The sequence below is a fragment of the Pan paniscus genome, chromosome 13, assembly GCF_029289425.2.
Source record: "Pan paniscus chromosome 13, NHGRI_mPanPan1-v2.0_pri, whole genome shotgun sequence".
In the NCBI taxonomy this organism is placed as follows: Eukaryota; Metazoa; Chordata; class Mammalia; order Primates; family Hominidae; genus Pan; species Pan paniscus.
Genome location: NC_073262.2, coordinates 77259130 through 77285774, shown reverse-complemented (window position 1 = coordinate 77285774; position 26645 = coordinate 77259130). Strand labels below are relative to the sequence as shown.

The window sequence follows — 26645 nt, the reverse complement described above, 5'->3', positions numbered from 1 at the left end:
ATATGCATGGGGCTTGCATTGTATTTTTAGTGGACAGTGCTGTTCTACCTATATACAGACAAGAGGAAGTATCCAAGTGTGTGGGCGATGGGGGTGGAGGGGAGGGGGAGATTGGTAGGAGAGTTGTAGCTGTATACTAATTATTCAGATCTATGACTCTGCTTATACCTCTCCTGACCTCCAGAGTTGTATTTTCATTCGCTTTCTGGATATTTCATTCACTTTCTGATACCTCACTCGATCTCAAGCTCAATGTGTACAAATCCCTTTCATCCAAAACCTGGCCTTCCTCCTTCCTTGCCTGTCTCATTAATGACACCCACACATCTAATTAGTCTCTATGTCTTATTATTTCTTTCTAATATATATTACTCAAACTCATCTCCTCTTTCATATTTATTCTGCCTCTCTCTAATTTAAGCCTGCAACCTGGTTGTCTGTACCAACACAGATAAAGCTCCTGCCTTCAGAGTCTCCAGTCCTTCCCCGTACTGCCATTAGAATGAGCTTGGTAATGCGCCACTTTGACCATGGCATCGCTGCTTAAACAGCTTACATGAGTCCTAACACCTCCAGGCGAAGTCCAAACTCCTGAACACTGCCTGATCCCAGACCACCTTTCCAGCCTCATCTCCCACCAGCACTAATTTTCCCAGGCTGCTGTGTTTAGCCACATGTGACAGCAGCCTTCTCCAGTGGGCCCTGCCGCTCCACTCCTTGTTCTTCTTATTTTATCTTAATCCTCTTCTTCCCCTGCTTTCAAGCACAGGCACAGCTCACGTGCCTCTGTGAAGCCTTCCATGTTCATTGCTCCGGCACCCCCACGGCATCATGTGCACCCCATTACTGCCCAGTCACACTCACTGTGATGATTTGCTCACATGTCCCTAAAATGAATCCCTCTTTTCTTACCTTGGTACTCTTCCCCCTTTTACTACAGCACCTAGCACAGGGTCTGGCCATAGTATAGACCTAGTAAATGTTGGCTGGATGAGAGGATAATGGGTATGTGCTGAATATTTTAATGGTCCTAGGAAAAAAATTATTTGTAGATTTTAGCAGGGATCTTGAAAATAAAGTAGTAACTAGGTGTGAATTTTTACTTTTGCCTATAAAATAACTTTTTCTAACTTGGCACTATGATGATAAAATAGAGTTTAGAACAACTGTAGTTTCTTTTTCAAATATATTCTTGTGCAGTTTTTTTCCTTATACTTTCACCCCGGTAACAATGGCTTGTTGCTTCCATTAGGTTAATGAAAGAATCTGTTCTAAAGAAATGAATCACAGGGCAAGACACCTAGATTCTAGTTGCAAGTCAAGTATATTACCCAGGTCATTTAACTTCTCTGAGTTTTGGTTACCTTATATATTCACTGAAGCTGTTTACTCAGTGATCTCTGATTTCCATTTCTGAAATTCTAAAGCATTTTAAGGCTTTAGTGGTCTCAACATTGGAGACTGTAGGTCATAGGCTTTTGCTCTTAATAAACACGCAAGTGGCCCTTTGACATTTTATTAAGGAGCATAGAGTTTAAATGTATGCATTATTCTGACCCATTCAAGAAATCAAATTAAGATAAAGGTTTTCTAAACCTGCAGCATTCATTGTTGTCAAGGGTATGGTGAATGGAGCTTTCTTTTTTTTTTTTTCTTGAGACAGAGTCTTGCCCTGTGGCCCAGGCTGGAGTGCAGTGGCGCAGTCGTGGCTTCTTGCAACGTCGACCTCCTGGGCTCAAGTGGTCCTCCTGCCTCAGCTTCCCAAGTAACTGGGACTACAGGCAGACACCACTACACCTGGCTAATTTTTTAATTTATTGTAGAGACAGGGTCTTACTGTACTGTCAGGCTGGTCTCGAACTCCTGAGCTCAAGTGATCCTCCCACCTTGGCCTCCCAAAGTGCTGGGATTACAGGTGTGAGCCACCATGCCCAGACCCTGGAGCTTTTATGTAGCCAAAGGGGGTCTAGGCCTTCCCCGAAGGCCATTTGCACTGTGTATCAAGTGAACTTAAATTGTTCAAACTCTTTGATCCAATACTTCTGTTTCTATAATTTATTCTATAGCATAATCCTACCTGTGCACAAGGATTTATGTATAAAGATATTGACATTAGCACAATTATAAAAGCAAAGTAAGAGATAGCTAGATGACTATTTTTGAGAAAGGGTCTCACTGTGACACACAGGCTGGCGTGCAATGGTACAATCACTGCAACGTCGTCCTCCTGGACTCAAGTGATCACTTAATGTTAAGTGTTAAATAAATAAGTGATTAAGTAAATGTTAAATAAATAAATGAATATAATGCAGTCATTAAAAGTCATGCTTTCAAAGAATATTTAGTGGCATGAAAGGATAACAAAAACTGGATTCAAAACTACATTCATGCTTTGGAGGCTGAGGTGGGAGGATTGCTTGAGCCCAAGAGTTTGAGACCAGCCTGGGCAACATAGTGTGACCCCGTATCTAAAAAAAAGAAACAGCTGGGCATGGTGGCATGCGTCTGTGGTCCCAGCTACTCAGGAGGCTGAGGTAGGATCACTTGAGTCCAGGAGGTTGAGGTTGCAGTGATTCCACCACTGCCTGCCAGCCTGTGTGTCACAGTGAGACCCTTTCTCAAAAACTCTGTGTGCATGTGTGTGTGTGTATGTGTCAGTTAATAAGATTCATAATGAGTGGAGCCAAGGAAAATGCTAATTGTGAGACAATAGAAGAGTAAAAGACCCTCTGTAGGGCCTCTTTAATAGGAGGGGCTTTATTGTAAAGATGGGCAATAAAGGAGACAGGAGACTCAGGACTAGCCCCACAGGGAGGCACAGACTGAGCAGAGGCATGAAGCCAGACCACTTGAGCTTAAATTATGTCTCTGCCACTGATAAGCTCTGTGGCCTTGGTCAAATAACTTAACTTGTCTGTTCATCAGCATCAGCAGCACCCAGATGTATCTTAAAGGGTTGTGAGAATTGAATGAGTTGATAATACTTATAAAAGCACCTAGAACACTCCTTAGCACATAATAAGAGCTCAGTACATGCTCATTGTTACTGTTGTTATTATTGTTAGTATTAATATTATTAGAATTATTGGGACTAGGATGTGGTTCAGGTACCTGAAAAGCCACAGTGCACCCTCAGTCCCAGGAGATGGCAGATCTCCCCTCCTCTCTTAAGTCCACTGGTTGACTGGCTCAGCTATCCATTTTTGCCTGCTCTTGTTTCCCTGGTGCTAACTGCCTGCCCCTCCTTGATCCTCAGTTCATACTTCTGAGACAAGGAGGGACCTGAGTTGCCTCGTGCATTACCTTTTCCTTGTCTGTGCCGAGCTTTTCAGGACAGACCAGCTCACAGTGTGCTCTCCAGCCTGAAGCCTGGCTGGCCTGGTCCAGTTGACCATGGTTGGGGTGAGCCCAGCTCTAGTTGATCTCAGAAGGGGAATGTGGGCACAAAGGAAGGTCTTTTAATTATGGGATTTTCAATTATTCTGGAAAGAGGACTTGAAGAGTATAAAAGAAAGGTTAAAATAACCCTGCTGAAGTGGCAAGATGACCTTTGTCATTTCCCACCTAGCATACAAATTCGATTCCTTTTCAAAGCCTTATTAGTTACCGTTAAAATCCACAAAGGAAATTGTGTGACTAAGAACTGTGGAAATGAAAGGAAACCTCAAAGGCCTTTATTGAACCTCTGCCCTTCCAGACCACACCCTTTCCACCTCTGCATCAGGTCACATTGCAGTTTGTCTACTTTCTGATATCTTTATTCACTTCTTTCCATTCATGGACTGGCCAAGAAAATACAATACGATATTTAAACTACACAGAGAGATGCTGAGGGCCTCCTAATAATTTACTATGGCTGGGTGAGACCTTTGGGAAATGCTAATGGGGAACATCACCACCACAGGGTGCGCGTTCCAACCAACCGCACTTCCTTCTTGCTCTGATGCTGCCATGGACTCAACTTTTCACCACTCCCTGTGTCCACAAGGTGATCAGAACAATGACATTTCACTCCCTGGAAGTCAATCCATTGCTACTTGAAGACCACACCAGCACTTGAGTCATGACTGATAGAAATTACCATTTGCTCCGATGCTTATAGCTCAGTATTAAGCAGACAGCAGGTAGATGAATGTGTACGAGGGGTCTGTGCTCACAGGTTTTGTAACTTCATCATTCTTTCTGGGCTGTCTCTCTTTTCCAGATGCCTATGATTTGGTATTTCTCCTGGCCAGAGAGTAGCACTGGAAACATTGAACACAAAGTATTCTAACCCTTATTGCTCAATGTGTTTTTCCAGAGCAGCCCAAAAGGTTATGCTGGGTTTCATGAGCTGCAGAGGATGACTGACTGGTGCCACCTAGAAAGACAAACAGCAGAAACTGCAGAGCTTGGACTGAGCTCGGACAAAAATCTCTGCTGCTTGTACCCAGCTTGAATATTATGGCCAACACTTGAAGAATAGAAAGCATCACTTAAAACATTTTAATTATCCCCACATGTAACATGGGCCCTAAATGTTCTGAACTGAAAACCTCACTATGTAGTTGAAGGTCAATGACACAAGTTTCAGATATTAAAGGTTTATCACTGTTTCCTGTCTTCCTATTAAAAAAAATGAAAAAAAAATCAAATAAATCATCAGTTGTGAGACAAATTTCCTTGATGACCAAAACCAGAGGGCTCTTTGGGCTTCCTTAATCCAGTTAGCAAGAAACACCTCAAAATAGCAATACAAAGCCAGGATTGAAAAGAATTTAAAGACCATTACTGACAAAGTTCTTGTCAAATAAAAGTTATTTGAAAATAAAAATAAGGATCTTTTTGAAATTTTGGTAGCAGTTGCCACCTGTTCTCTCAGAAAAGTAACTGCTTTTACAGAAAACTCTAAATAATTTTCAAAACCCAGTAAAACATGGTCTTTATTGCTTATGTATTCCCTTAATTTGAAGAATATTTTTAAACACTCAAAAATGGAAAATTCAATGTTGGTCATCTTAAAGATTCTAGATGTATTTCAGCCCAAGCTTGACAAACAAGTGCTTTAGGTATCCTCTTCCCTCCTTAGCTCCTTAAGGACCACACTGTGGAAGGAAGACTGGAAAGGCCTCAGCAGGGGAGAAACCATGTGATGGAGGCTCAGAGTGGACTTCTGATCTAGTAGTGGCTTCAGGAAGGGACGCCAGACTTGCCATTCCAGCAGGGGTCGAGGCCTCCCTGTCTCGTGAAGAGGAAGGTGTGAAATCCTCTTATAGACACATGATTCTCTTTCAGTGTATTTTCTTTATTCCATCTTGACCTCAGGATGGATAACTCATCATCCCTTTTGGCACGGATCAAAATCCCTGGATAAATGCCAACCTTAAGTTTGCCTGCATGTGTGTAACCATGGCCAAGGTAAACTGGTCTCTTGGGTTTCTTTTGAGTTGAAATGAGCTGAGCTGTTTGTTTCCTCTGAGCCATATACAGATGCTTTTTGAACTATCTTTGTGTTTGAGGGAATTTTTTTTCATGGTATCAGCACACCACTTCCTCCAAGTCATTACTTTGAAACAGTTTTGTAGAGGGAGATATTCCTGCTGGCCACCAGCCTAGCCAAGCAAAGTGATGACTGAGGGATGGCAGTAAAGCTTTATTAGTGCACTTCATGTTTTTGGATGAGTTCATGAAATGATTTCTCATCCACTAATTTTGGCAAATAGGGGGTGGGCTGTCATCTGAGCTCAGCAGTAGAAAACAGCACTTTGTTAATACCAAGCACTGGCTCCCCTGTTTGAATGATACTCAGAATTTCAGCTAAAATAATGTCCTCCGATGACCTTTGCCTGCTCTTCTCTTTATAAGAATTCCACAGAACTCTTTTGAATATGGATTTCCACTTAATCTTTGATACTTCCAGGCTCTTGGGTCCTGATAAATTTTAGAAACTGCAAGTTTAAGTGAAGCTGTTTTTAACTTCCCTTTTATTTTGCTTTAAATATTTTTAGCAATGAATGACCTTTGAATACTTTTAAATGTTGCTATACAAACATAAACAGTGCTTTTACTAACATATTTTATAAATATTCCCTTTTCCATAAATTCATAAATTGCTTTTGTCATGAAAATAGTAATATTTTATAGTATTTTAAGAGTAAATTCTAAGCCTTTAAGAACTTTTATGCCTACACTAAGGAAAATAGGACTAGAGACTTAAAATACATAACCATGCTACATTTGTAGTGATTGTTATGTTCTCTGATTCATACATTAAAAACTGATGTGATTCCATAAAATTCTGACTGTATTTTTTTAATGTAATTGCTTATTTTGTATAGGAAGTGGGAGGAGTTATCCTTGAGGCAAATCACCACTGAATTGACCCATCCTTTTATCAACTTGATTTTTTTTTAAGCCCAAATTCTAGCAAAGCGATAACAGGTATCAGTTTCTTCCCTAAGTAATATATTGTACACTGTCTTTATTATGGTTTGGTGGCATTTTAGAATAAAGTCATAACTTTAAAACTTTTTTAAAGCTGCGCTTTTAAGACTGATTATATACATGTCACAGAATCCAGAGTAGAATGAATATATGTCGCTATTGTTCTCCATTGCTTGAACTTCTCCATGTTACTTATGCTATAAATATTTTTGAGATATTCTCATCTTTGTGCATCTTAGAACTTCTGAGAAACTCTCATCTATATTCTCAAGATATTGGGGCAGAGGGAACATAGGAGAAAACTTAATCTCAACATTGGTGCAAACAGAGGTTGGAAAGCATTGCAGTGAACAATGCTAGTGAAGAGTAAGATGTACCTCCACAAGGTGTTTTGCAGCAGGTTAAGAGTATAGCTTGGATAGTAGGAAATTCTGTATACAGAAGCCTTTGTACTTTGGAAAATAAGATTTCACATTGATCTTCATACTTGTTTTCCATGAATGCCCTGACAATGAGAGTTGGATACTCTGTTTTCTGTGTGGTGTTCAATTTTGCCAAAGCTTTATTTGACTCTTGGCACTAGTACCTTTCACGTCAGAATGCCATCAGCTTGTGGTGGCAGAACTTGGGAATAATGATAGGAATTGTGGCATGTTTTTTTTTCTCACTTACGTAGTTAAATCAGATCTTGCCTCAAGGCCTATTTTCTCTCTGTTTGTTATGTGTCACCTCTGAAAACATTCCCAGACGTTTACTGTTCTCTTTGTTTACTCCTCAATCACTAGAATAAAGCAGCCTTGAAAATAAGCAGCCTTCCATTCCCTAGTTGGGTGAGACTATCCGAAAAGCCTTTGAACATTTTCTTAGTGAAATGAAGAGGAGTCCTGTTCTCTGCAGTGGAGGATTTGGAGACAAGTGGCTCCGCATTCTGCTCTTGGAATTCTAACTTAACTACTAATTAGCAATGGCTCTCTCCAGGTGAAATGAAAACAAGTTAATGAACATAAAACCAACTTATTAATCCCCGTTTCTTAACTTTTAGGAGCAACTGTGTTTTTAGGAAATTTGTAGGGCATTTTCTTTCTGAATTTATGTTCATTGAGTCTAGTGATATTTGGAATTACACAAAAATACAGAGGTATTAGTGAATGAGAGTGACCAGCACAAACTGAATGGATCAGTGCAGCTTTTTTAAATAGGGCTAAGTGTATTTGAAAATGAGTTTTAGATAAATGACATAAATGGAGACTCAAATGATTAGCACCTACTTTTTTCAAATATCAAATAGAGTAAATTATTTATTCTTTTTTGTTTAAAATTTTAAAAAATAACCCATAACTCAGCATTATAAAAGTCTTCATTCTTACATTGCATTGAATTATCCCTCTGTAAACAAAAGGAGCCACTTTACCAGCTGTGTTCCCACGTTTGCCTTCTTACTTATCAATCTTGCCCTCCCTGCCCAACCTACCCTTGTTTCCTCTTTTACCAAGTAGCACGAACTGGGGAGAAGTTCTGCTCACTTAATAATCGTAATAGTAGCTAATGTTGTTGAGTGTTTAGTATGTACCAGGCACTTCATCTCAAAGCATCTGCCTGTCTAATTTAGAAATATCAAATATCTCCTAAGTGCAGGATGAAGAACTGTGCAAAGTGAGGAACATCCTGTCACAGGTCTTCACTTGGGAAGAGCCAGGTGGAAAGGAGATCAGTTGTCCTTCTAGCCCAGGACAACTGGAAATTACAGCCCACCAAGTAGACTGCTAGAGTTGCTTTGAATGACCTGTGCTCAAAAGAGGTTTTTATCATCAAGTTTGCAATCATAAAAAAATTCTAAACTAGATTCTACCTTTTCTAAAATATTTGCATAATGGCTAATGAAAATGGTAAAAATGAGAGAAGCTTGAGTATTCATTAGGTCAGCCTAAATTACACCTTGATTTCTGGGAACTTTGGTCCTGTGAACACTAAAATAAGGTGACTCAGGGTCACAACTGCTGTTTTCTGTACCTTAGACTTTAGAAGTTTACACGTCTGCATGTGCGTAACATAAACCAAGGCATTCCTGCTTTTGCCTTTGAGGCAGGAAGAGCTATGGTAAGATGTGCCTAGAGGTCCTACCCTCTCCTCCCAGCATGGGATAGAAACATTTCTTACAGTGGTAAAAATTCTCATAGACTGCACAAAATTAGCCACAGCTAATAAAATAAACGTAGTCCTTGGTTTATGAACATTTGGTTTATAAACACACAGAAATGGTCCCTGCCTTCCACCCAGTCAACGAATGGTTAGAATATTTTATTTTGTTTATGAAAAATCATGGAGCTTTTAGGTAACCTTTAGGTTCAAATAGGAAATAAGGAAAAGACTAAATCCCTGTGATTTTTTTTTAAATCCAGATAACAAACCACTAATGGAGTAAGATATACTAATAATGGAGAAGACAATAAATAAATCTATCAAATTGGCAAAGATTTTGAAATGTCATAATAGCACATGTTAAAAAGAAGAAATGAGTACTGATGGGAGTATGCAAGCTAAAACTTTTAGAAAATAATTTAATCGTATGTATCAAGATTCTTTTAAAAAAAAACTGTTCATGTCTTCTAGTGATTGTACTCTAAAAATTTATCCTAAGGAAATACTATAAAATGATTACAAAACATTTAGATGCAAGTATATTAATTATAATAGGATGTGTAATAATGAAATTGGATGCAATTTAAATGTCTAACAATAAAAAATATTTACATAGATAATAGAACATCCAGAAAATGAGATATGCAACTATTAAAATTGTGTTAAGAGAATAATATGGGGAAATGTGAAAAAGAAGGATATATACAGACGCACGTACACATCCAAAGTATGATCCCATTTTAAATACAAACAGAAAAAGAAAGAAAAACACTGGAAAGAAATTCTAAGATGATAACTGGTTTTCTCTGGGTATTAATGGGTGATTTTTAAAAATAGGTGGGGTATGGTGGCACACACCTATAATCCCAGCACTTTGGGAGGCCAAGGCAGGATGATTGCTTGAGGCCAAGAGTTTGAAGGTAGCCTAGGCAACATAGCAAGACTACGTCTCTACAAAAATAAAAAATTTGTAAAAATTAGCCAAGCGAGGCAGCATGCACCTGTAGTCCCAGCTACTCAGGAGGTGGGAGGATTGTTTGAGCCTAGGAGTTTGAAGCTGCAGCGAGTTGATCATGCCACTGCACTCTGGCCTGGGTGATAGAGCAGGAATCTGTCTCAAAAAAAATAAAGTTATTTAAGTGAAGGAATCAAACTATGAAAAGTGGGAGAAACTTAACAAAGTTAACCCTAGACAGTGTGTGACTGTACTATGTGGTGTCTTCCTCCAACTAAATGTCTTCTCTGATCTCAAAAAAATTCAACATCATATGGGTTAACATGGGTTAACACCTCTCTTCTCTTTTAAATAAAAGACAACTTGATTTCCTCCTGATGCCTCAATGAGATCATCTTATCCCAGGAAAGGGAATTACAATTTAGGGTAAGAAATATTTGGGGGACAGGAGCCCCTTAGTGTCCTGCATGAGACCAAGGGAAAGTTTGGAGGTGGCCTGAAGGTGGGGGCAGAGGCAGAAGCTGAGGCTGGGGAGCCCCAGAGAGGGACGACCCTTCCTCCTCCTCCTCCTGATACCACCTTAAAGTCCTTTCCTTTGAGGACTCAGAACTGACGTTTTAGTTTAGTGACATTATGAACTAAATATACTTTTGTGGTCTGGCCTAGCAATATACCATCAAGTTTTTTTGTTTGTTTGTTTTTGTTTTTGTTTTATGGAAATGGTCCTTGGATTGAAACGACTAACCCCCAAAGGACTTTGGAGCCCTTTCCATTTGCATCCTAGTTTGCCTGGATTAGTGCTGCTCTGACAGTGATCTTGGTGAGGCTGCTCTTCATAATATAATATGAGCTGGGCCTAAATGAACACCTGCACAGCATAAAACAGAGGGTAAATTTCCTTCCACACATCATCAACGCAGATAGGAGTGTAAGCTCCATGACGGTGGACAATTTTGTCTGTTTAATCTTTGTAGTATCCCCTAAAGCAACCTTGGAACATGAAGATACTGAGTATTTGTTGAATGGCTGCTGTGCATGGAGCCCTAGCACAGCTGCTCACTAGTTAACAGTGGCATTAGAGACACACAAAGATTATAAAACACTTCTATTTCTAGAAAGTCATCTACAGTTTTGTGCATTTTTCTTTTGGCTGGAGAAGAGGGCCGGGAGGTTGAGTGTGGGGCCAGATCTAGGGGGAAAAGGTCAGTGACTGCAGGGACCTAGAGGTTGGAGAAGCTCATCTGGAAGGAGGAAGTGCTGGTGACAGAGAGGAGCCGTGGTCAGGAGCTGGGTGAGCTGTTGACCAAGGTGGAGGTTATGTCGGGCTATTCTGACACGTTGACCTTAGCCACAGTTCCCAGACCACTACTTAACTTGCCTTGCCAAGACACAACTGCCATCCAAAGCCAGGAGTAGCACCCAGCTTGAGTTTTGTTTAATCATTGTTTCATTTTATTTTTGTGTGTTTTTTGTTTTTATTTAATGATGGTGGGGGTGAGGCAGGGAGAGACCATTTATATTTTTTTTCTACTTTGTCCATTTATCTTCCTGAGGGTGTCCTACAAAACATAAACCACATGTGGTTTTTATACCCCAAATTTTTGTGGTTTGTTATTCCCAAACTAGTCAATATTTAAATGTAGTCATGGAGCTGCTTTTTACATAAGCCACCAACTGATCATTTTGTTGGAATGGATCTGAAACAGAATGAAATGGTCCAAGTCTTTGGATTAAGCAGCTTCCGTGTTGTGGAGGAAAAGAGTCAACACGGAGCAGAAAGAAAATAAAACCCACACAAAATGGTGGGGAACTGGTCACTTTCTGATCACACATTTTCTGATCCTACCACCACCCCTGCATACGTATTTGGAGTTAAAGGAACAACATATGTGCACATGCTCCAGCAGGAAGCATTTTCCTTTGTCTTTCCTGTGGCCTGATAGGGTATTGACCCCATCGAGGCAACCCGAAAGTGTTTTTCCAACAATCTGTTTCCCCGGTCAGTCATTTGAAGAATCCAGAGAAGCTGAATGACAGGAGGGAAGTTCTTGGAGGGAATCTGGGGTCATTCGAGTAGAACAAATTCTGTTCTGGCCAAGCCACTGAGAAAAGCAGGATCTGCTGAGAAACAGGAGAAAGAATCACCCACGCCTCTGTGATATGTTTGGTAACAAAATGTGAAGCTCCTTCACAGGATCAGAGGTGAGTAGCTGTGGTGGTCTCCACTGCCCAGGCTGGATGAGCAGAATCGTCTGATTGGCCTTTCATGACTTTAAACGGAGCTCAGGCACATGTAGACATCCCAGGACCACCAGAAGCAGTGGCTCCCAGCCCCGACTGACCCCGTGCCCACTTGTAATAACAGTATTTTCTAATGCCCTCTTCACAATCTTCAGTGAACCTTCACAAATAAAATAATCTGACTTCACACACAATTTCCCTCCAAATCAATGTAGTCTTAATTTAAAAGAGAAATGAAAGTAATTTATTATAAAATAACTTCAGTTTGTAAGTGATCAGGTACAACTCATCAGAAAACAAAAGTACATGGTCAGGTGTTTGCGTGTATGCGTAGGATCACGGTGGGTGTGACAGCTGCCATTGCAGGCTCTCTTGAGTTAAAGACTTCAGTAACACCATTGACATTGTCCTTGGGCTCATGATTTTCCAAAGGGGCAACTAACTCTTGGTAAATATCTGAACAAAACAAAGTATTTCATTTGTATGACATTTGCATTACCGGAAAATACCGGGAATGAATACAACAGTGCAATAACTATTTTGAGTTTATATATAAATTGGAGTTAAGGTCTAGGCTCAGATAACTAGAAATAGTTTTTTCAACCACATCAATATGTAACAGGACCTTTGAAGGTCCTGTGGGACAATTCTTTACTGAGTGAGACAGTGTGGTACATTGCAGATCATCTGAATCCCAGGAAGGCCCCCCATTCTTATGGCACTCACAAATACCCACCATTTCCTGTCCACCTGCAGAGTAGTTGGGTCTGCCTCTCCCAGGCAGCAGCACTAGCCAGGCCTGGCTTATATGCAGTCAGAGGGCCCCTAGGGGAGTCTTAGGTCACTGAGCCCTTCCCACAGTGTTCAGATGGGTGGTGTCAGGCCCAGAGGTGCAGAGCTATTTACCCTTGTTCCTGAGAATCCAAGGGAGGGGCCTTTAGTGTCCATATAGTTCTGTCCTCCAGCAGGTGATACTGAGTAGCCATTTAGCTACAGAGAAGTCTGAATAAGGAACAATATGGCTACTTTCACCAGCCCAGAAGTAATTGTAAAGGCCCATTCTGGCCTTTATACCTAATGATTAGCAACCATAGGGAACACACAGCTATCTTCATGCCAGCAGCTTCTCTCAGTGTGTGTGCACAAGTATGTACCTGGCAGGATGTGAAAATGGGGCTTTCCACCAGTTTCTCCCTTGGGTTGCAAGAAGCCTCTTTCTATCATTCACATGGGTTTTCCCCTGGGGGCCACTTATATTGGATGCTGGTAACTGGGAAATGTTTGCATTTTAATTAAATTACCTAAGACAAGATAGTGCTTAGAAAAAAAAAAGAAAAAAACATGAATGGTCTTTCCACATGTGAAATCATTTTCTCTTCAAAGAAATAAGGCAAGTGATGTTCCAACCTCAGCACTTGTATTTGTTTGCTTTTTGTTTCTTGGTTTTCGCTGAGCACAAAACTGCCAAACTCAGCATGGAGAGGTGAACTTCCACGCTGTGTCCTCAGCATCTAGGATACTGGCATCAGGCACACAGGGGCATAGAATGCAGATTTGTTGGATATGAGTACGTGAAGCCGTTATGGGACTGTCCTTTCTAGATAGTCCTGGGCCTCTTTTTTCTCATCCTAGTTTGGTTCCCCTGCCTCTTTTCCAAGTCAGTCATCTCACTATTTTCTAACTCATTCTCTCCCTGACACTGGCAAACAGCCCTGCGTGAGAAAGAGTTGTTAAATCTGTTGGCAGGGCCCCCATATTGTCTTTTTAAATGGCTGTCTTGTGTCAACCTGTTGGGAGAAGCAAGAGCCTCCCCAGGTCTTTTTGGAGGAGCAAATCTAACAATTTCCACTTTATCCTGGCACCTTCTTGCCTAGAGCCAAACGTGGAGCAGCATAATCACAACCCCAGGTTAAGTGAAAGTTAGAACTAAACTTAGAGCTGGAAGCTTGTAAAATTCACTTACAAATATTTTCAAGCACCTGCATTATGCCAGATACTGTTCTAAGTTGTTGGGGCAGCAGCAGTGACCAAGACAAACTCTGCCCTCATGGAGCTGCCTCTCTGGTGGGAAGAGCAGATCAGGCACAAATACTGCAGAACATGAGTGGAGTGAGGGGAGCAGCCAAGAGAACAGTGTCCTCAGAAGAGGGGACAGCAAGCACAAAATCCCTAAGGCAAAGAGATGGGGGGAGAAGGTAGGGAAAGAGGTCAAGGAAGGAGAGGGGAAGTGGGGGAGTGTCAAATCCTCGAGGACCTTGCTAGTCATGGCAAGGACTTTAGGTTTTACTTGGTATAAAATGGAAAGCCACTGAAGTGTTTGAGTCCGTGAGTGCTGTAGTTTGTATGTGTCCCTTGAAGTTCATTTGTCAGAAACTTAATCCTGAATGCAACCATGTTCAGAGGTGGGACTTCTTTATTTTATTTTATTTTTTTTGAGACGGAGTCCTGCTCTGTTGCCCAGGTTGGAGTGCAGTGGTGCGATCTCGGCTCACTGCAACCTCCGCCTCCTGGGTTCACTCCATTCTCCTACCTCAGCCTCCCGAGTAGCTGGGATTACAGGTGCCCGCCACCACGCCCAGCTAATTTTTTGTATTTTTAATAGAGACGGGGTTTCACCGTGTTAGCCAGGATGGTCTCGATCTCCTGCCCTCGTGATCCGCCTGCCTCAGCCTCCCAAAGGAGAGATGGAACCTTTAAGAGATGATTAGGTCCTGAGTGCTCTGCCCTTATAAATGAATTAATGTCCTTATCATGGGAATAGGTTAGTTATCGCAAGAGTGGGTTCTTGATAAAAGGATGAGTTCTGTTTCCTTCCTTCCCTGCCTCTCATTGTGCATGCTCTGTTGCCTTCAGCCATGGTAATGACACGGCAAGAAGGCCCTCACCAGATGTGGCCCCTCGACCTTGGACTTCTCAGCATCCAGAACCGTATCTGGCCTTTTCATAAATTACTCAGTCGCCAGTATTCTGTTACAGCAGCACAAAACAGACGAAGGCAATGTATTTTTTCTGAGCCCTTAATTTAAAACTTCTATACTGCAGTATCTCTTCACATGTGGTACTAGAAGTGTTAGCACTAAGACCTCGGGAAAGAGAAGCCAATTTAGCTCTTCTACTGGCCACAAATCCAACAATACCTAGTCAATTCCTTGTTTTAAGAGATGGCTTCAAGCAGAATAAACTCTTCCTAAGAATTTATAACTATAAAGCGCAGAGTTGGCTCTAGGTGGACCAAGACTTTTCCGGGACTGACATTGATTGAACATCTGTTAAGTGTCATTCAGGCATCCTGCCAGCATAAAAGATGAGTAAGATGGGGCCTGCGCGTCAGGCCCTCACTGTCTAGAGTTGTGTTGCCCAGTGTGGTAGTGGCTCTGGAGCACTTGAAGTGCTGCCAGTAGTAAAGTAAACACCAGTTTCTGAAGACTTCTTGTGAAAAAAAGAGTATAAAATACCTAATTCATAGTTCTTTTCAAATGTTTAGTACATGTTATAATGATACTATTTGGGGAGATTTTCATTGGTTTTTTTGATACTATTTTTGAAGTAGTGTGTTAAAAGAAAATATTACAATCTCACCTATTTATTTTTACTATTTCTAACATAGCTCGTAGAAAATATAGAATTGCACACGTAACTCAAATTATATTTCTACTGAACAGTGCTGATCTAGAAAAAAGGGTCTGTACTTTTGTTGGTTGGACTCTTATTTTTACTTTTTTATTGCCACTAATAATGGGTGTTCAGATTTTGAGAGTTTACTCCTTTTCTGGGAAGAACCACTTGTTCTTTGACCATTGTAGGGGAGCCCTCATTCTATCCAGTTTCTCCAAGAGCAAAAGAAATTATTTTGAGAAGTAAAAGGTAACTTCTGTAACTCTGTAAGTTACCTCTACAAGTCTGAGCATTTTTACACTAGATTAAGCAAACCTCTTTAACAGCCTCTAGTGGATAAGGAAGGGAATGAGCCACAAGTCTTTTTTTTTAATGCTTTTTGTTATGGAAACATTTTAAATATATATGAAAAGTAGACAGAACTGTGTAACAAACTGCTGTGTACTCCTCACCCAGCTTCAAGAATGGCTATTTCATGATCAATTTTGTTTCATTTGTACCCCTACCCACTTTCCCTCCTTTTCTATATTACTTTGGAAACAAGCCCAGGCATCATATTTCATCCACAAATATTTCAGTATGTATCTCTAAAAGTTAGGGATTCTTTGTAAAATACAATATAACCACAGTAACATTATCACACCTAACAATTATCAATATCTTAATATTATTAAATATCTGAACAATATCCAAATTTCCAATTGCCTCATTTTTGTTTTTTAGTTTATTTGACTGAGGATCCAAGTAACATCTACACGTTGCCTTTTGTTTGTTTGTTTGTTTGACACAGAGTCTTGCTCTGTCGCCCAGGCTGGAATGCAGTGGCGTAATCTCGGCTCACTGTAACCTCCGCCTTCCGGGTTCAAGCAATTCTCCTGCCTTAGCCTCCTGAGTAGCTGGGATTACAGGTGCGCACCACCCCACCACGCCCAGCTAATTTTTGTATTTTTGGTAGAGACAGGGTTTCACCATGTTGGTCAGATTCGTCTCGAACTCCTGACATTGTGATCCGCCCGCCTCTGCCTCCCAAAGTGCTGGGATTACAGGCGCGAGCCCCTGCGCTGGCCCACATGTTGCTTTTGATTGCTGTACCTCTTGAGTCTCAGGCTCCCCTCGCTCTTACTGCATTGGCTTCATGCTCAGTCTCCACGTCTATAATGTGGGTATAATACTGCCATTCCAGCCCCACACCTCTAATGTGGATAACATACTACCAATTCAGCCCCACACACCTTAGAATAAGTCTCACTACATCTCCTTGGTTCAAAAGTAGTCTCTGAACCAGTCACTGCAGCCAGGGAACCCAAGGCTTTAATTAGCCAGGGCTGGTCACTTTCCATTCCTGGAGTCAGAGTAGAGTTACTCCAGATCTGGATCATAATCCCAAAAGACACAGTCCAGAACACCATAATCCCGAATGTTGAAATTCCCAAAGATGAAAATCCCTAAAGTATAAATCTCTAAAGTCTAAAATCCCGAACATCTAAAATCCCCAAAATCACAATCACAGAACAGCTGCATCATGTTAGGCCAGCTCTTCGGACTATCTCCATGCAATTGCCCATAATCTATCCCCATAATACCCTTTTCATATGTTGAATTTTCTTTTTAGTTCTGTTTCTTATTTTAGTTTTTTTTCCACTATTTTAAAGTTTCAGCATGATTTTTTATAATTCACTATGCCATCTATTTCATCTTTTCATCATTTCCAATACTGGACATATACATTGTGAAGAGACTTTTGGAAAATTCTAATTCATTAAATGCCTTTTTTGCAAATTTAACTCCATAAAAATGCATCAGCACAGCATTGACTTTGTGTGTAAGCATTGCGCATATACATAAAAATGTTGAAACATCCTCAATAAATGAAGAGATGGCCTTTTATACAAATCTGCGTTTGTGAAGAAAATTTCTTGAGATCTCAGCTCTTTGGGCAACTGCCTATGTGGTAACTGCATGTCACAGTTTTTTATTGATCTCATCAAAAGATTCTTTGTCACAGTATTTCAGATGACCAAATTTATAAAGCTGGGCACAAACAATACCAACTGTAGTGATATGCATTTGTACACTTCTCTTCTTGCCCTATTTCTTTATGAATACAGATGTCTGCTTATAACTTCTATACCTGTGCTACTGTCGTTAGAATACCTGAGTGTTTATGCTTGCAAAAATATTTGTGTTATTATTGTCTATTTTGTTGTGTAAAATGGCCTATGAAGTGTTCTGTCATGTTTTTATATGTGTCTTAAATAAATCCTCCTTTAAAATGTAAATAAATATCTTTCAAATAATTCTCTATTATTTCTTCCAGAATTATATTTTCAGGATTTTGATCTTTTGGGATTTCAATATTCAGGATTCTGGTGTTTGGAATTGTGTCTCTCAGGATTATGATCGGGTCCCTCCCCACTCTATCTAATGTTAGCATGCTGTAGAGAATTTGGGTTTTCCAACCTGCAAGTCTCCAAATTATTTGACTCTCACCCATCTTGGTTGCAGATCACAGCCAAAAAAAGGCCTCTCTTAACAAAGCCGTATTTTTTCCCTCTGTGCCTCTAGTCAGTTTTGAGCCTACATTTATCTCTTTCCTGTGGATCTTACTAAAAGACACAAGAAATAGCCAACACACTGCACCATTCTAAATGCTTTTCTAGTGAATCCATTAATGGTGTACCTTGAGTAGGCTCCTGTCTCAGACCAAGGAGTCAATAGGTGGCAGCATAACTAGCTATTTTGTTGTCACTTAACAAGGACTGCCAATTTTCCAGTCCAGGCCAGCCTGCGCTAGCCTTCCCCAACCTCAAATCAGCCAGTTGCACATTTTAGGCTTAGTCACATTCAACACTCACTTCTAGTACCAACTCCTTTATCACTTAAGAGTCTTTGTATTGCTAATGATAGAAAACGTGACCATACCAGCTTAAATAAAATAGAGAATTTATTTGCATAAATTAAAGGTCTAGAAAAAGGCCATCTTCAGTTATAGATAGATTCAGGGCTCAACCAACAACACCAGCACTTGGTTTTTCTCCATCTTCCAATTCCCATTTTGTTGGTCTTGGTTTTAGACCCCATGTGGTCAAAGGATGAGTGCAGCAGGCCCATCCCCTACATCCTCAACAGATCTGGTTCCAGCCTCATCCCTCAGGGATAGAGCTCGCCTCAGCCTACAAGTTTCCTTGATTCTGATGATCACAAGCCATCACCAGAAGTCTCTAGGGCCAAATGAATGCAAGGCTCTGATTAGCCAGCCTTGAATCACATGCTTTCCCTCTGTCTGGAATGGGAGTGAATGCCTCTGGATGCACATGGTTTGAGAGTGAGCACGGGATGATTCTCCATACAAACAAATGGACGTGATTATAAGTAGGGGGAATGGTTGCTGAGCTGCCAAAACACAACAGAATACACTGCAGACTTTTCCCCAAGTAAGATTATATCAATTTATATTAACAGGGTGCAGAATACTACAAGGTTTGTTTTTAATTTATCTATGTTTCTGAGATTATTTTTAAATGATCAACCCTGTATGTAGCTGTACTGATAATTATGTGGTGGAGAGGATTATTCCTTTGTTTCTGCTCTTTTAAATCAAATAATTCCCATATTTTAACATTTTGAAAATAGATTCTTACAACTAATGCATATCTTTAATCTGGTAGTGTTTCTTTTTCACCCTAAAAATCTATAAGGGGTCATTCTGCAGTATAAGAAGGAATAATGTAAGTTTTAGAACTGCGGGATGCAGTATTATAAAACACCTTTCCACTACTGGGGAAATACTGCACCATAACAGGTAGTCATGGAAACACAACTTGAAAAACCAGAATTATTTAAAACTTATGTTGCCATATTTTACACATGCCACTGTTGCACTGATTCAGTCCATGTTGACTGGGGGCCACGGCAGGAGGCTGTGATTCTTCAGCACTTTTTCTACACTGGCTAGACCTACATTATTGTTTTATAATCTTCTGCCTGCTCTTGGTTTTTTATTTCTATAGATTAATATGGAGGATTCTTTATGTGATTGGTCTGCGAGCCTATTGGTTATTGTTTTACTCTGTCATTAAGCTCAGACTGATGCATATTAAATGGGAAAGAGATACGCATTTAAAATTCTCTTTAAGTCCAGAATTGTGATTGTCTTTATTCATCCAGGCTTTCAATCCACTTATCTCAGGCCTTTGGTTATAGTATAACAACCTCTCCCATCCGCATCACAGCCTTTCTCTCCACCCTCTTTCTTCTGCCTCTTCTTGTACTTACAGAAAGGAGGTAGGTGGTATCACCCGAACTGAAATGAGGCTAAAGACATTAATGGCGCTGGACAGTGGAGTGGAGCCCAGGCTTTGGCCACTGCTCTGCTGCTGCCAGCTGTGTGACATGAGCAGGATGCCTAACTTCTCTGGACCCCTGTTTCTTCCTCTGTAAGTGGTGATGTAGACTTTGATCTCTGCAAGTCTCCTGCAGCCTTAAAGTTCTTTTCTTTTTAAAGAACGTGGCTGCTGGAAAAGCTGACACTGAGCTGAGAACTCCGCTTCACTGAGGAAGGCCAGACAGCACTGTTACATCCAGCACCTGTGGGTCATCCACTGCAGAGGTGGCTTCCAAAGCCTCTGAGGTCAGCAGTGTGGTTGTAGCTCTCCTCTACCCACCACATGATCTCTCCCCATCTCCAGCTTTTCTTGCCTTATTTTCTTTATCTTTTTATTTCCTCCCCTTCCTTTCTGATTGTTCTATTTGTTTTCAATTTTCTTAATCCATTTTTCTCTTCACATTGCCCAATGGTGTAAGCCACCTGCACTGCATAAGACTCTGCCTGCACTGCCAGGCCCACTGATGGGCCAAGGGTTTTACCTGCTGACCTTTTCTCTGGAAAATTTCCCTTTAACAGCTTCTCCCAAGAAGGCTTAAGTCTAGTCTTGGCATTTGTTATTTACCATTTCAGGGGGAACAGTCTTAAGCTTTTAAAGGAACATTATGCTGGGCAGCGTGGTGGTTCACGCCTATAATCCCAGCACTTTGGGAGGCTGAGGTGGACAGATCACTTGAGGCCAGGAGTTGGAGACCAGCCTGGCCAACATGGCGAAACCCCGTCTCTACTAAAAATACAAAAAAAAATTAGCCAGGCGTGGTGGTGCACGACTGTAGTCCCAGCTAGGGAGGCCAAGACATGAGAATCGCTTGAACCTGGGAAGTGAAGATTGCAATGAACCAAGGTCATGCCACTGCACTCCAGCCTGGGTGACAGAGTAAGACTCTGTCTCAAAAAAAAAAAAAAAAAAAAAAAAGGAACATTATGCTCTAGTAGAATTCGTAAGAAACATTGATTTTCTTTTTCATTCAACAAGCACTATTTTCAGACACCTGCATTAGATGCTGAAGCAACAGCAGAAACAAGATGGACAAGGTCCCTGCTCTCATAGAGCTTGAATTCTAGTGGAGAGAAACATACAAGTAAATAAACAGATAAATAAGACAGTGTCAAGCGGTGACGCATGCTATGCATAAAAGAAAACAGCAGAAATGGGTCATGAGGGAGAGCATTTTTGCTGACATTTGAAGAATAAAAAGGAACAAAAAGATGAGTGTACCAGGCGAGAGTACCAGGCTTGCAAGTAAAAGGCCCGAAGATGCAAATGAGCTTGGTGCATTTAAGGAACAGAAAGATTTGGAAGGTAAATTAGCAAGGCAGAATATTACTTGAGATGAAGGCAGAGAGTTAAGGAGGGGCCAGATCTCGTGGGTCCCTGTGGACCTAAGAGTTTGGACTTTTTAAGTGAAATGAGAAGCCATTGGAGGGTTTTAAGCAGGGGAGGAACATTATCTAATTTATGTCCTAACATTCATAGTAGACACCTGATAAATGTGTCCAAAGTTGACTGTAGGAATAGACTCAAACTACACAACTACTCCCTTGCATGTCTTGGGGACTGCAGCCTTCTAGGTGACATACTCCCTTCTAAGTGAGCTTTTCCTAAGGTAGGGGTCTCCAACCAGTCTATGGCCCCTTAGGAACCAGGCCACACAGCAGGAAGTGAGCAGCTGGTGAGCAAGTGTTCCCTCCTGAGCTCTGCCTCCTATCAGATCAGCTGCGCATTAGATTCTCAGAGGAGCAAGAATCCTAAAGTGAACTGTGCATGCGAGCTCCTTACGAGAATCTAATGCCTGATGATCTGAGTTGGAGCAGTTTCATCCTGAAACCATCCCCACCCCCTGCCCCCACTCCGTGGAAAAATTATCTTCCACAAAACCAGTCCCTGGTGCCAAAAAGGTTAGGGACCACTCCCCTAAGGGATGGAAATAGCCATGAATGGTATGTGTACTGAGAGAGAGAGAGAGAGAGAGAGAGATAGAGAGAGAGAGAGAGAGTGTGTGTGTGTGTGTGTGTGTGTTTGGGGTGTCTTACTTAGAGAACTTCAAAATAATTCTGAAAATACATAGAGAAATTGTCATATCGCCCATGTTCTCTTTTTAGACCCAACTATAATTAGACTTCCCCAAAGATTCACTCAGGCATTTACTTAATAGTTGATCAAGTTTTCTGTTTTCCTGAGGGTTTGTATCGCGGGAAGTGGCTGATAGCTGCAGGCCTCCACCTCTGTCCAGCCCCATGCCTGCAGGTATTTATTTGTGTACTAAGTCACGGGTGGACACCAGGCCAGAGTTAGACAAGAGGCGGTCCCTGCCTTCAAGGGGCTCCAGGCAAAGCAGAGGACTCTCAGTCACTTATTCTTGGGTACTCCACTCCAGGAACTGTGCCCATGGCCTGGCATCATGAATCTGCTCATGCAATTAGACTCCTATCCCAGGGAATTTTGAGTTTAAAAGATCCTTAGACATCATCTGTCCCAGTACTCCCCAGTAGGAGCACTTCTGGTATTTTGGGTGGGACTGTCATAAGCACCATAGGAAATTTCCCATTCCTGGCCCCACCCACTGAATGCTACAGGCCCCTGCCCCCACCATTCCCACTCACTGCTCACCACCCCCAACAGCTACCTGAGCTGAAAATTACTCATCTAGCCCAGTTCCATCACTTTACAGGTAAGGCAGTGTTAGACAACATACGTTCTTTTCATGCCTCTGGCCTCTGATGCTAGCAGAATCAGGACCCAACATTCAGATTTTACAATGAAGCTAGTTTCTGAAATATGCCTCTCTTTTAAATTCTTCGACTGTTACTGTTTTCTCAGAGTTATATGCTATGTGTTGCATATGTAAGTCTGAACCTTTAAGATGGGTTAAGAAAAAATTTGAGCATTTTCAGATCGTTCTATACATAACTCAAGGTTTTGATAAAATGTTTTCTACATGTATTCCATTGCCATCCACCTCTTGAGTTCTTTAATAATGAGAAATCTGACTTTCTTCCTTCCGCCCTCTTTATCTCTATGCTTTTGTCAAGCATCTTCTAGGAGAGTTACTGTTATCCCATTAAGTGTGGGGGACAGAAACATTTGGCATAGAAAGCTATGGATCTGCAGCTGACTTAAGCTGTATATTATTACCCTGACTTGGGCACCAAAATCACGTTTCAAAACTCATTTGCTGCCAAGTATGATAGCTCAAGCCTGTAATCCCAGCAATCTGGGAAGCTAAGATGGAAGGATCACTTTGAAGCTAGGAGTGCAAGACCAGGCTGGGCAACAAAGCAAGATCCCATCTCTACCAAATATAAAAATAAAATAAATTAGCCAGGTGCAGTGGCATATGCCTGTAGTCTCAGCTACTCAGGAGGCTGAGGCTGGAGGATTGCTTGAACCCAGGAGGTCAGGGCCACAGGGAGCTATGATTACGCCACTGCACTCCAGCCTAAGTGACAGCAAGACTGTCTCTAAAAAAAAAAGAAATAAATAAAACAAAACCAAAAAAAGAACCTCATTTGCCTTCATACACCTGACCTGCTCTCTTTACCTGCATTTGTAACTTTCTCCCCACACACTTGAATGCCCTGTAAATGAGAAGAAGCCCTTAGCCTAATGAAGCGATAAGGTAAGGTAGGTAAGAGCTTTTCTTTCTTGAGTGACTCTTTTCCCTATTACTCAATGGAATAGTCAGTATTTACAGTGATACTTTCTAATATAATTTTCCTAAAGGAATCTCAAGTTCCATGAACAGTTATTTTTGTGGGAATATCTAGAATAAAGTTGGACTCTTCACTGAGTGGAGGTGCTCATCTCGTCACTGTACCAAATAGCTGTGTATTACACCTTGTGGGGAGGAGAAACATTTAATTTTTTTTTAATTTAGGTTTTTTTTCTTGCTTGCTTCTTAAGCAAAACCAATCTAGTTTCTTTTTCTGCAGCAAAGGAGGAAGGAACAAACAACAAATTAATCAGACAGGAAGCGAATAACCACAGAAGGACGTCTGCCTCTGACTCAGTATGTCACATTTAACAAGAGGCCAGAGCTTGTCCAAAATGGCTGTCCAAAAACGACCCCACACTTGCGTTAGAAGATGATACCTTTTTCAGGGACAGTTTTCTCTCTTGGCTCCTGTCCCGCTGGCCCTCTGTCTGCCTGTGTCCCTGACCATGGCTCCCTGCAGTACCCTTTAACGGTAAGAAAAATTATATTCAAACTAAGTTTATTTCATTTATCAGCTACAGGGAAGAACTAAATGGCTTTTAATGGACCATAGTATGTCGAGATAAAGTTGTTTAATTTTTCTGTAGAGCACCATGTGAGCTATTCCTGTTGCCCAGAATGCTAGTTTCACCACTATGGTGATTGTGAATGATTCATAACTTATGCTTTGAGCCAAAATGTAAGCAAGATTTTCAATAGAATTTTTTTTGACCACTGGACAAGTTTGGATCCACAGGAATTTATTTTCCCATTTAAATTGGGGGCTTATGTCGGTAAATATATCCTTTTGGTGTATGATACAGTTGTCCACACAACTGCCTTTGAATCTTTGGTGTGGCCAGCAACAATAAGTGCTTTAAAGTACAAGGAGCCATTGGAAGCTTCAAACGAAAATACCATGGAACTAAGCTGTTGCAGTTCTGTTGCTGCCAATGTGCTATTTAAGTTCAAAACTCAAACCATTTCTAAGCAGAGTCTTTTATAATACGATTTGTCTTTTAGAATAAGTCTATTCCTGTTATAACAGTGTGTGCACAATTACTATCGCAAATCAAATTCTACAGCATTAGTTATAACTTTATGTTTAATATGATTAATGTTTTGGCATAAAATATTGTGATTTTTAAAATTTCAAGCCATCTACTCAGAGACTTATAGAGCAGAACTAAGGAAACTTTTTACATTAAAAAACTTTTTTCTAGAATATGTAGGAAGAAACAATTTGACTTATGTTCCTTTCTCCCCGTGAAGAAATATAAAATAAAGCTTTAAAAAACTCAGAAGGCACATATAACTTTAGTCACTAAGTACAAGTTTTTTGTTTTTTTTGTTTTTGTATTTTTAGTAGAGACAGGGTTTCATCATGTTGGTCAGGCTGGTCTCAAACTCCTGACCTCAAGTGATCTGCCTGCCTCGGCCTCCCAAAGTGCTGGGATTACAGGCATACAAGTTATTTTAAATAATTTAATGGCATAACTAGTATATGTAGTAGAGAATGGAGAGGTGGTAAATGAAAAGGCTACTGAAAGATTCTGACTAAGCAAAGTAAGACAGCTTGGTAGAGAGAAAGATGAAAGACTGGGGAAAGAATAGGACAGGACAGTGAGAAAGGAAGATGAGAAACTGGTTGATCTGTGTGGAAATCATACTCTTACAATTCACTTGGACTACAGTGCTATGTGTTAACTTTATCAAGCTTTGTTCTTCTGAACTGGAATATCATCATGTCAAAACTCTTCCTTTTATCAGTCTAAGGTCATTAAATGACTTACCTGAAAGTCATTTTTCACTAAGTCAGGTTTTCTATTGCTCTTTGAAAAGTTTATTCATGGGCTATTTGCTCATAGCGCTTCAGCTACTCTAATATCTAACCTTTTAAGGGTTACACATACTCTGGGTGGACTGAAATATTCAGAGAACTCCCTGTGGTGAAAATTAGTTCCTGGGATCGAGCAGCAACTTCAGATCTGATCAAATTCTAAATCTGGCCTGTAGGCTGGAAGTTCCCCAACCTACCTAAAATATGAGATGAAGTGATACTGAATTCCTGGACCCTTCAAGTTTTATGACCTTTTGAAGCCTTCTTAACATTTTATGAACACACATCATTTACTCTGGAAGTTTCTGGCTGTTTAAATTATGATATATTTCTGCTTTAAGGTTTGACTCATTTTGTCCAAACTGTTAAACATGTGCTTGTTGTTGAAAAAAGCATTTCTCCTGGACTGCCATAAATACCTCTGTCTGTCCTGAAAATTAAAACTGTAAAAAAATACTAGAATAAGGAATGCCTTAATCAGTATGCTTTTCTGAGAAATTTGAAATGCACTTTATACACATCTCCCTTCACCATTCACTTGTAATATGGAAGTTTGCATGGGTGTACACACGTAGGCTGATTTAAATCAGCTCATGGTTTCTCTTTCTCGTGGTTAAATAGGGGGAAAGACTGTGATATTTACTGACCACTTATTTTGTGTTATGTTCTTCACCTTTGCTTATTTTATTTTTTGAAAATGGCTAATACTTATTAAGCACTCCTTCATTTAACTCTTGAATAACCCTACTAAGTAGGTGCTATTATTTTGAAAACCGGACTTACATAAGCTAAGTAATTTACCCAAGGCCACCTAACAACTAAATGTGGAGGAAGTTATCTGAATTGTAAGAGCTTTTTTTCACAAGTGCAGCTTGGAAGCAACATTATAAATTGTATGATTTCTGTTTTTCTTTTTCTTTTCTGTTTTTTTTTTTTTTTTTTGAGACAGGGTTTTGCTCTGTCATCCACACTGGAGTGCAATGGCATGATCACAGCTCACTGCACCCTCAAACTCCTGGACTCAAGCAGTCCTCCCACCTCAGCCTCCCAAGTAGCTGGAACTACAGATGTGTGCCACCATGCCCAGTTAATTTTATATATATATATATATATATATATATATATTTTTTTTTTTTTTTTTTTGTAGTCCCACTATGTTTGCCCAGGATGGTCTCAAACTCTTGGGCTCAAGCGATCTTCCCACCCTGGCCTCCCAGAGTGCTGGGATTATAGTCATGAGCTACGACACCCAGCCAGTATGATTTCTTGAGGTGCTTTTCCGGCCTGGGAATCTGAGATTACAAATGTTTTGCTTTAAATGTCACAGCAACAGTAAATATCTTTAAAACTAAT

General features: G+C 40.6%; 1 protein-coding gene across 3 annotated transcripts in view; it reads left to right on the top strand.

Annotated features, from left to right (window-relative positions):
• WIPF1 (WAS/WASL interacting protein family member 1) overlaps positions 1 to 26645 on the top strand; it is a 123699-nt gene that overhangs the window by 61709 nt on the left and 35345 nt on the right. Inside the window, exon 3 of one of the 3 annotated variants that reach the window (XM_034954546.3) lies at positions 5069 to 23945. The exons of the other annotated variants lie outside the window; for them this stretch is intronic. The gene's annotated coding sequence lies outside the window, so the exon portion shown is untranslated. The remainder of the gene's footprint in view (positions 1 to 5068; positions 23946 to 26645) is intronic. 3 annotated transcript variants of the gene reach the window in all.